General features: G+C 30.2%; 4 non-coding genes across 4 annotated transcripts in view; all 4 read left to right on the forward strand.

Moving 5' to 3' along the window:
- The window catches only part of LOC145847445 (U5 spliceosomal RNA), a 115-nt gene extending 65 nt beyond the window's left edge, over window positions 1-50 (forward strand). Inside the window, exon 1 of the small nuclear RNA XR_014371301.1 lies at window positions 1-50. This exon is cut by the window's left edge and continues 65 nt beyond it. This is a non-coding gene — a small nuclear RNA (U5 spliceosomal RNA).
- Window positions 51-1769: 1719 nt separating this feature from the next.
- LOC145847438 (5S ribosomal RNA) lies at window positions 1770-1888 on the forward strand. Its single transcript, XR_014371295.1, has one exon. It is a non-coding gene; the product is annotated as a 5S ribosomal RNA (ribosomal RNA).
- Window positions 1889-4530: 2642 nt separating this feature from the next.
- Window positions 4531-4649, forward strand: LOC145847450 (5S ribosomal RNA). Its single transcript, XR_014371306.1, has one exon. It is a non-coding gene; the product is annotated as a 5S ribosomal RNA (ribosomal RNA).
- A 3650-nt stretch (window positions 4650-8299) lies between these two features.
- Window positions 8300-10000, forward strand: part of LOC145847451 (small subunit ribosomal RNA) — a 1808-nt gene continuing 107 nt past the window's right edge. The window contains exon 1 of the ribosomal RNA XR_014371307.1: window positions 8300-10000. This exon is cut by the window's right edge and continues 107 nt beyond it. This is a non-coding gene — a ribosomal RNA (small subunit ribosomal RNA).

The raw sequence follows: 10000 nt of genomic DNA on the forward strand, positions 1-10000 counted from the left end.
GGAGCAATTTCAATGAGTCTTAACAGACTTTTTTTCGGCTGTCGACAGTCTTCTGACATCGGCAGCTTGCATACTATTTATCATACAAAAACATGGCTTCAAGAAGAATTATTTTCCGGTTTTTCTTAACTTCCTATGTGACAAAGAAAATTTCATAAAGAATTTTCGTAGGTTTTTTCACAGAATATGTTATTTTCATTTTAGTTGATGTTTTTATTTTGTGTTTTATTTTTTAATGTACTTATTGGGTGCTGAAAGAGCCATAAAAACCTCATAATCGAACAATCTACCGAAATATTAATAATATTGAAAAATTTAAATTTCGAAATAACCTACCTACGGTTAATCTACACGCGTTTAGAAGCCGTAAAAAAATATTTTCGACTTTGTAATGGACCAAACAAAAAATATAGAAAAAATTATCGAAAAAAAAATCTTTTAAAACTTACCTTACGTTAGTCCTTATGCGTTGCGAAGCTCAAAAAAAATATTTTCGACCTTATAATAGAACAAACAAAGAAAATAGAAAAATTTTCCAAAAAAATAAAAAGTCGAAATTCGAAAAAAGAAGAAAAGTGGTCCTTTTCTAGGAGTTTTTTATTCCCAAAAAATGGGTCGATGTCCCCGTAACCCCTAAAAAAAGGGGGTCGAAATAACATTTTTTCATCATGCTTCAAATGGGCTGAAAAATTTTTTACGGGGTCTCTGGACCAAACAAAAACGATCTGTCGAGTCAGAATTCCGAAAATCGAAAATTCCCGAAATTTCTGTACTTAAGAGGCGGGGCGCCCACTATCGACAAAAGTGTGCCAAAACCCACAAACGTTGTGTTACGCGCGCTAAGATAAATACAAGCCTGATTGCTGAAAATGTATTCTATTTGAATAAGGTAAGTATCAACACCAAGGAAGTAATTCCTTTATTATAAACTCATACTCTGACATTGCGCTAATATTGCTCGTGAATTGTTATTTAGTTTAAAAATATAATTTATATTACTTTTATTTTATTTTAATTCTATATAATAACTATTTTATATTTTTATTAAAAAATTTCTTGTTTAGTTTCTAAGCAACCACAGTTACGTTTATATGTTTAATTCTATTGTATTCTATATTTATCGATAATTTAATAAATGTTTTAAAAGACTATTCTGGTTTTCCACGCTCTCTTCAAAAATGTGAGTTCTTTTAATTCTTCCGCTTAATTATTCATTTTAAAGTAAAACAACTAGTTATACATATTATTATATTATAATGTATGTGTATTATATACTATTATTTTATAACATAAACATAGTTGAGTTATTGAATTAAACGTCAAATATTTTATTACCTAAAATTAAGTTAATCGTAAAATCTGATGTAGTATGAGATATTCTTTAGAAACTAACTATAAATATTCTTGAAGTAAAACAATACCATCTATAAATAGAACAATGAGAAATAGTAAAACAAACTAAACACAACATGTTTATTTTAACAATATTTTTTATTTAGTTTAATCACTTAATAAACTTTACTTCTAATTATCATAGTATTTAATATAGAATATAGTTAACAATCTTTTAAACAAAGTCTTAAATAAAGTTACAGGGAGTAATTGTAATTAAAACACCAAAAAAATAGGTTTTAATAAAAAAAATACTTACATCAAGTTAAAACTTTATAAGGATTAATTTTAAAATATCAAATTGATTGTAAATCAAGTGCAAATAGGTTTTTTAAACAAACCGAAGGGTTTATAAAGGCTTGTAAACGCTCTCAAACGCCTACGACCATACCACACTGAGCACACCCCATCTCGTCCGATCTGGGAAGTTAAGCAGTGTCGGGCGTGGTTAGTACTTAGATGGGTGACCGCTTGGGAATACCACGTGCCGTAGGCTTTTGCTTTTTGAATTCATCTTTTTTGTACTATTTTTCTTTCTGACCTATTTATACTTATTACTCGTTTATTTACATTTCTTTAACGCTTAAAAGAAAAGTAAATTCTAGTTATTAGCAAATAAAAACTCAAGCCAATCAGATAACGTTATTTGCTGTTTAAACCAATTAGAGCGCTAAAAAAGTGGTTTGACCAGTTTGAGATATCGAAAAAATAATGGCACCATCTTGTAGAGTACAATTTTCTGAGTTGAAATTAATACAATTAGTCTTTTATACTAAAACTTTAAAGTTTTTTTGTCCAAAAACAAATAAAAGCGTGGCTACTTGAAAAATCAAACGAAAATAAATTTTGCACTTTTGTATTGTGAGTCATAATAAGTTATTTACTGTTACCAACAGATACTAGCAAAAGCTTTTTAAAGTTTTGTATTAACTTAATGTATTTGTAATTACTTTTACTTAATAGAAACTATTGAATTACGTTTACTTAGTTTACTTTTGTATGTGTATTAAATATATAGCAATTTTGTTTGAACTTAAATAAGGACTATTAAACTATTAAAAGAAAACTATCAAAGTTTACTAACTCAAAAGCTAAATCTTAGTTTTATTGTTATAAACATTTATGTTGTAATTTACTAATAACTAAATGAGTTTATTTCAAACAAAAAGAATTAAATAATGTTATGTTATGTCAAGCCTACTATATGAGGTATATAGGTATATAAGGTATACAAGCTTATGTTTGAAAATTATAATAATAAAAATAAAAATAAATATTTAGTTGGTAAAATTTGTATGTTTTAATATGCTTTGAAATTAGAGTTAGTATAGAAGTTTTTTTTTAAATATAATAAATATAAATTTAGTAACTGTTAGTTTTATACTTTAATAAAAGAAATATGGTTAACAAGTAAGTTAAAAATGAAAGAAGCATAAAAAAACACACTAATTAACTGCTTATTCAATAGTTTGATTATTTAATTATTTTTCTGTTATATAGTTTAATCGTATTGTATAAAAAATACAGAGGTTTAAAGTAAGTTTGAATAAAAATAAAACAAAACATATAAAATAAGCATTAGTTCAAATACATAGTTTTTTTTTTCTAAGAAAATTTAATTCTTTAATAATAAGTAGTAATTTAAATAAAAAATAATACAAATAAAGTTGTACAATATATATACAATAGTTTGTCAAACTAGGCAAACACTACTAGGCAAAAAACAAACTAGGCAAAAAACCTACAAAGTAGGCCACCACTACAATCCAATGTTCCAACTGGAAATTCAATGAGATCGTTACTGTACTTGTGATGAACGTTGATAATCCCCAAGATTGTAAGTCGAAGGCCTTACCCAACCTAACCAGCGCACTGGTTTTCTTACAACTGAATTAATCAACATTTAATATTGAATATAATCATTATTGATAGATAGAGGAATGTTGACAATCAACAACAGATTGTAGGTCAAAGGCATTACTCGACCCAAGTACCCACAACCTAGATTGAACAACATTTATTAGATAGATTTGTTTATTGATAGATAGAGGAATATTGTCAATCCACAACAGATTGTAAGTCAAAGGCATTACTCGACCCAAGTACCCACAACCTAGATTGAACAACATTTGTTAGATAGATTAGTTAGATAGATAAATAGTACAGTATAATCTCAAAGAATTTGAAGCCCGAACATTGAACGATAGTGGTGTTTCGTGACGACTAGCGGGATTCGATCTCTCAACCTTCTGCTTATGAGTCAGCTGATAAGACCACTGACCCACCGCGCCACGACAAAGATAAAGAAATATTTTGCTATATAAATAGGTTGATTTTTCAGTGAACTTCAAGTGTCAATTTTTCAGTGTCAATTACAGTGAACTTCAAGTAAGATATACAACAGTATATATATTTCCGAGTCTGACTTTGAGTACTTTTTATATATTATTAACAAGATTTTTTAGGAGTAATATCTGTTTAGTTCTTTAATATATCTTTAAAATAATAATATTTTTTAAGGTGTTTAAAACTTTTAGAAGCTGTATGTAATGTCTTTTAGTTTAATAGTTCTTTAAATTAGTAAAAAAAAAATAAGCATGGTTGAGTTATCAAATTAAACAAAATAGAACGTCAAGTATTTAATTACTAAAATTAATTTAATTAAAAAAAAATCTCAGGTAATCTAAAATGTCAGGAATTATTTAAAAATAAATATAAATTTAAAACTTATTATATTGAAAAGATTGATGAATAATACTCTTGAATGTATGAAATGTTTGTATTTGTAATGCAATAACATAAATGGATAGATCAATGACAAATTGTAAACATATTGTATTATTTTATTTTACGATTTTATTTTATTTATTTAATAATTCAATAAACTTTACTTCTACTTGTCCTGGTCTTAGGTAATTTATAGATAACAATAATTTAAACAAACACTTTTGTACAGTTACAATACAGTTTTAGTACAGTTTGGGAGTAACTGTTGATTAAAAAAACAAAAAAAAAGTTAATTCAGGTTAAAATTTTATAAGGAATAATTTTAAAATATCAAATCGATTGTAAATCAAGTGCAAATAGGTTTTTTAAACAAACCGAAGGGTTTATAAAGGCTTGTAAACGCTTTCAAACGCCTACGACCATACCACACTGAGCACACCCCATCTCGTCCGATCTGGGAAGTTAAGCAGTGTCGGGCGTGGTTAGTACTTAGATGGGTGACCGCTTGGGAATACCACGTGCCGTAGGCTTTTGCTTTTTGAATTCATCTTTTTTGTACTATTTTTCTTTCTGACCTATTTATACTTATTACTCGTTTATTTACATTTCTTTAACGCTTAAAAGAAAAGTAAATTCTAGTTATTAGCAAATAAAAACTCAAGCCAATCAGATAACGTTATTTGCTGTTTAAACCAATTAGAGCGCTAAAAAAGTGGTTTGACCAGTTTGAGATATCGAAAAAATAATGGCACCATCTTGTAGAGTACAATTTTCTGAGTTAAAATTAATACAATTAGTCTTTTATACTAAAACTTTAAAGTCTTTTTGTCCACAAACAAATAAAAGCGTGGCTACTTGAAAAATCAAACGAAAATAAATTTTGCACTTTTGTATTGTGAGTCATAATAAGTTATTTACTGTTACCAACAGATACTAGCAAAAGCTTTTTAAAGTTTTGTATTAACTTAATGTATTTGTACTTAGTTTAAATTAATAGAGTTTATTTGGTTTACTTTATTATGTGTATTGAATGTGCTAGTATCTAAAAATAAATACAACTAAAACAAAACAAACAAGGAGAGTACTTGAATAGAACCAACACAATTTACAGACCAGTTGTGTACTAAATTTAAAGAAATTCTGAATAGTGAATATGCAATTATTATTATAAGTTCAAAATTCACTTTAATTTAAATTAATGTATTTTGTAAATTGGTTTTATTTAATAGATAGTAGTGAATTACTTTATTTAATTTACTTTAGTATGTGTTGTATAACTTAATTTAAACCAGAAGCAAAACGGGATTATACTTTCAATAAACTACACAATTTACAGACCAGTTGTGTACTAAATAAAAAGCTATTGTGAATAGTGAATATGCAATTATTATTATAAGTTTATAAGTTCACAGTTTACAAAAGCTTTACAATTTAGTTATTATTTTGTTCATATTTGCATATCTAATTTATGAAAAGTTAGTGTTATGTGTTTTGGCTTTTTAATTTCTTTATTTGTACAACTGTTAGTTTTATATTCTAAAGAAACATTTTTAAATAAATATGTTTAACAAGTAACTTAAAAATAGAAGAAATATATTGTATATATTGAACTATTTATATTTATTCTAGCTATTTGCTTAGTGTATTTATTAATGTGATTATTTTATTTTGTTGTTTGTCTTATAGTTTAATCGTATTGTGTTGAAATATATATAACAAATACAGAGGTTTAAAGTAAGTTTAAATGAAAATAAAATAAGACATATAGTTGAAATATAAGTTTAAAAAAATATTTTTTTTTATTTCTTTGTTTGTTTGATTGTTTGTTTATTATATAATCGCGACGTTTCATTTTATTACTTTTAAGCATACTAAATATAATAATAGGTATAGTTAGAGGAAAAATTCAATTAGTTTCTAATGTAATAAAAAAGTTTATTTCCACAAATAAATAAATACCTGAAAAATCAAATGAAAAATAAATTTCGCACTCTTGTATTGTGAGTCATAATAGGTTATTTACTGTTACCAACAGATACAAGCGAAGGCTTTTTAAAGTTCTTGTATTTGTATTGTTATTTGTACTTAGTTTTATTAAAATGACAGTATTGATGGTTACGTTTATTAAGTATGTTTATTTAACGTTATGTAACTCAAGTAAAACCAGAAGCAAATAAGGAGACTACTTTCAATAAACTACACAATTTACATACCAATTGTATACTAAACTTAAAGCTATTCTATTCTATTTTATTCTTGATAGTTATTTTAAAGTTATTAAATTATACAAATGTATTTTGTAAAGTAGTTTTATAAAGTTACTATAGTTTATTTAACTTACTATAGTATGTGTTATATAACTTTAATTAAACTAGAAGCAAAAAGGGAGACTACTTTAAATAAACTACACAATTTATTGTTATATATAACTCTAATAAAACCAGAAGCAAAAAGGGAGACTACTTTAAATGAACTACACAAATTAAAATTATATTATTATTTATAAATCAATCGTGTTGTGTTTCAAAATAAATTTTTCAAATAATGTTTTACAAGTATTTATCAGTTATTTAGTTTTCTTTTTATAGTTTAGCCGTATTGTTTTATTTATTTGTTATTATCTTTATTTAATTGTTTGCTTATTATATTTATCGCCATGTGCTTAAAAAATAAAACAACTATATAGATTTAAAAAGTAAGTTTAAATAAAAATAAAATGAAACATATAAAATAAGTTTATGATTTTTTTTTCATTATTATTATTTTTATTTCATTGTTTGTTTATTATATCTATCGCGATGTGCTTAAAAAATAAAACAACTATAAAGGTTTAAAAAGTAATTTTAAATAAAGATAAAATGAAACATATAAAATAAGCTTATGTTTGATTTTTTATTTTATTTTTATTTAATTGTTTGCTTATTATATTTATCGCGATGTGCTTAAAAGAATAGAACAAATACAAAGGTTTAAGTTGTAAGTTTTAAATAAAATAAAATGAAACATACAAAATAAGCTTATGATTTATTATTATTATTATTATTATTATTTTTATTTCATTGTTTGTTTATTATATCTATCGCGATGTGCTTAAAAAATAAAACAATTATAAAGGTTTAAAAGGAAGTTTAAATAAAGATAAAATGAAACATATAAAATAAGCTTTTGTTTGATTTTTTTATTTTATTTTTATTTATTTTTATTTAATTGTTTGTTTATTATATTTATCGCGATCTGCTTAAAAAAATAAAACGAGTATTAAGGTTTGAAAGGTAAGTTTAAATAAAAATAAAATGAAACATATAAAATAAGCATATGTTTTTTTTTTTTTTTTTATTATTATTATTATTTTCATTCAATTTTTTGTTTATTATATTTATCGCAATGTGCTTAAAACGATAAAACAAGTATAAAGATTTAAAAAGTAAGTTTAAATAAAAAATAATACAAATAAAGTTTATTTATAATAAACAAACATATTTAAAACATTAAAAAAAGTAGTTTATATATATTATTTTTTATTTATTTCTTTTAAACATATTAAATAAAGTATAAAAAAAGTATTAAAACATTTAAACGTAGCATAAATAAGCTTAAAACATTAAAATAATTGAAAAGAAACAAACAAATTGAAAAAAATCGGCAAAAAAAGTTCAACAGCAACATTTGAGCATCATACACGTATGCATTACTTTACACTAGTGAGAGAGACGTGTTTGTGCGTTCGGTCGACTTGGCGAGAAAGCGGGCTTAAAGCATTACTGTTTAGCACCCGAGGCGCGGCTATTGCAGCGGCGGCGAACGTGCTATGTAAACGCATTGGAGCAGCGTATGAAAAACTACAAGCGTCCAGCGGCGGTAGGCTTATAGCTTTGCGAAGTCGTCGAGACGAGTAGCCGACGCAGGCAGGCACGGCTCGAGGCGGGTAACTGCAGCAGACAGATGGCGTGTTGCTGCTGACGAGTTAACCGGCAGAAGGCAAACGGTTGGTCGGGAGAAAGAACAGTCAGTTGTATAGCTGCATGCTGCAGTCGACGCGGGCTGGCGCTTTAAACAGCAAAAGGCCGGCGCCGACTTTCAGTAACGTTCGCAAGGCTTTTAAGCCGAGTGATAGAAAAGGTCTGTATTTATACAGTAAAAACGCTCAGTCGAGCAACGGGTTTAAACGCCCTCGGATAGTTATCTGGTTGATCCTGCCAGTAGTCATATGCTTGTCTCAAAGATTAAGCCATGCAAGTGTAAGTACGAGCTCACGTACAGTGAAACTGCGAATGGCTCATTAAATCAGTTATGGTTCATTTGATTGTACGCTTTTACATGGATAACTGTGGCAATTCTAGAGCTAATACATGCGTAAAGCGCCGAACTGACGTGAGGCGCGCATTTATCAGACCAAAACTAACCGGCTTTCGGGTCGTTACAATGGTGACTCTGGATAAGCTTGCGGATCGCACGGCCTAGTGCTGGCGACATCTCATTAAAGCAACTGCCCTATCAACTATCGTCGGTACGGTATCGGCCTACCGAGGTTGTAACGGGTGACGGAGAATCAGGGTTCGATTCCGGAGAGGGAGCCTGAGAAACGGCTACCACATCCAAGGAAGGCAGCAGGCGCGCAAATTACCCATTCCCGGCTCGGGGAGGTAGTGACGAAAAATAACAATGCAGACCTCGTACGAGGTCCTGCAATTGGAATGAGTACACTTTAAACTTTTTAACGAGTATCCATTGGAGGGCAAGTCTGGTGCCAGCAGCCGCGGTAATTCCAGCTCCAAAAGTGTATATTTAAGTTGTTGCGGTTGAAAAGCTCGTAGTTGGATATAGGGACGGCGAGGTTGGTCGGTCGAAAGGCTAGCACTGGCCTCGTTGTTCTTGTTGGTCGGTGCCTTCGCGGTGCTCTTAACTGAGTGTTGCGGTGGTCCGGCAAGTTTACCTTGAAAAAATTAGAGTGTTCAAAGCAGGCTTTACGCTTGTATAATGTTGCATGGAATAATGGAATAGGACCTCGGTTCTATTTTGTTGGTTTTCGGAGCACGAGGTAATGATTAATAGGAACGGACGGGGGCATCCGTACTGTGCCGTTAGAGGTGAAATTCTTGGATCGGCGCAAGACGAACGACTGCGAAAGCATTTGCCAAGAATGTTTTCTTTAATCAAGAGCGAAAGTCAGAGGTTCGAAGACGATCAGATACCGTCCTAGTTCTGACCTTAAACGATGCCGACTAGCGATCGGGCAGTGTCGAACTTAAGAACTGTCCGGCAGCTTCCGGGTAACCAAAGTCTTTGGGTTCCGGGGGAAGTATGGTTGCAAAGCTGAAACTTAAAGGAATTGACGGAAGGGCACCACCAGGAGTGGAGCCTGCGGCTTAATTTGACTCAACACGGGAAATCTCACCCGGCCCGGACACAGCGAGGATTGACAGATTGAGAGCTCTTTCTTGATTCTGTGGGTGGTGGTGCATGGCCGTTCTTAGTTGGTGGAGCGATTTGTCTGGTTAATTCCGATAACGAACGAGACTCTTACTTGCTAAATAGCTGCTCGACCCATTGGGTCGGAGACAACTTCTTAGAGGGACTAGTGGCGTTTAGCCACACGAGATTGAGCAATAACAGGTCTGTGATGCCCTTAGATGTTCGGGGCCGCACGCGCGCTACACTGACCGGATCATCGTGTGTTCCCTAGGCCGAAAGGTCCGGGTAATCCGTTGAACCCCGGTCGTGCTAGGGATAGGGACTTGCAATTGTTTCCCTTGAACGAGGAATTCCCAGTAAGCGCGAGTCATTAGCTTGCGTTGATTACGTCCCTGCCCTTTGTACACACCGCCCGTCGCTACTACCGATTGAATGGTTTAGTGAGGTCCTCCGATTGAGCCTGGTACGT

This window comes from Thalia democratica, unplaced genomic scaffold (assembly GCF_965202585.1).
Source record: "Thalia democratica unplaced genomic scaffold, ktThaDemo2.hap1.1 HAP1_SCAFFOLD_920, whole genome shotgun sequence".
Lineage (NCBI taxonomy): Eukaryota > Metazoa > Chordata > Thaliacea > Salpida > Salpidae > Thalia > Thalia democratica.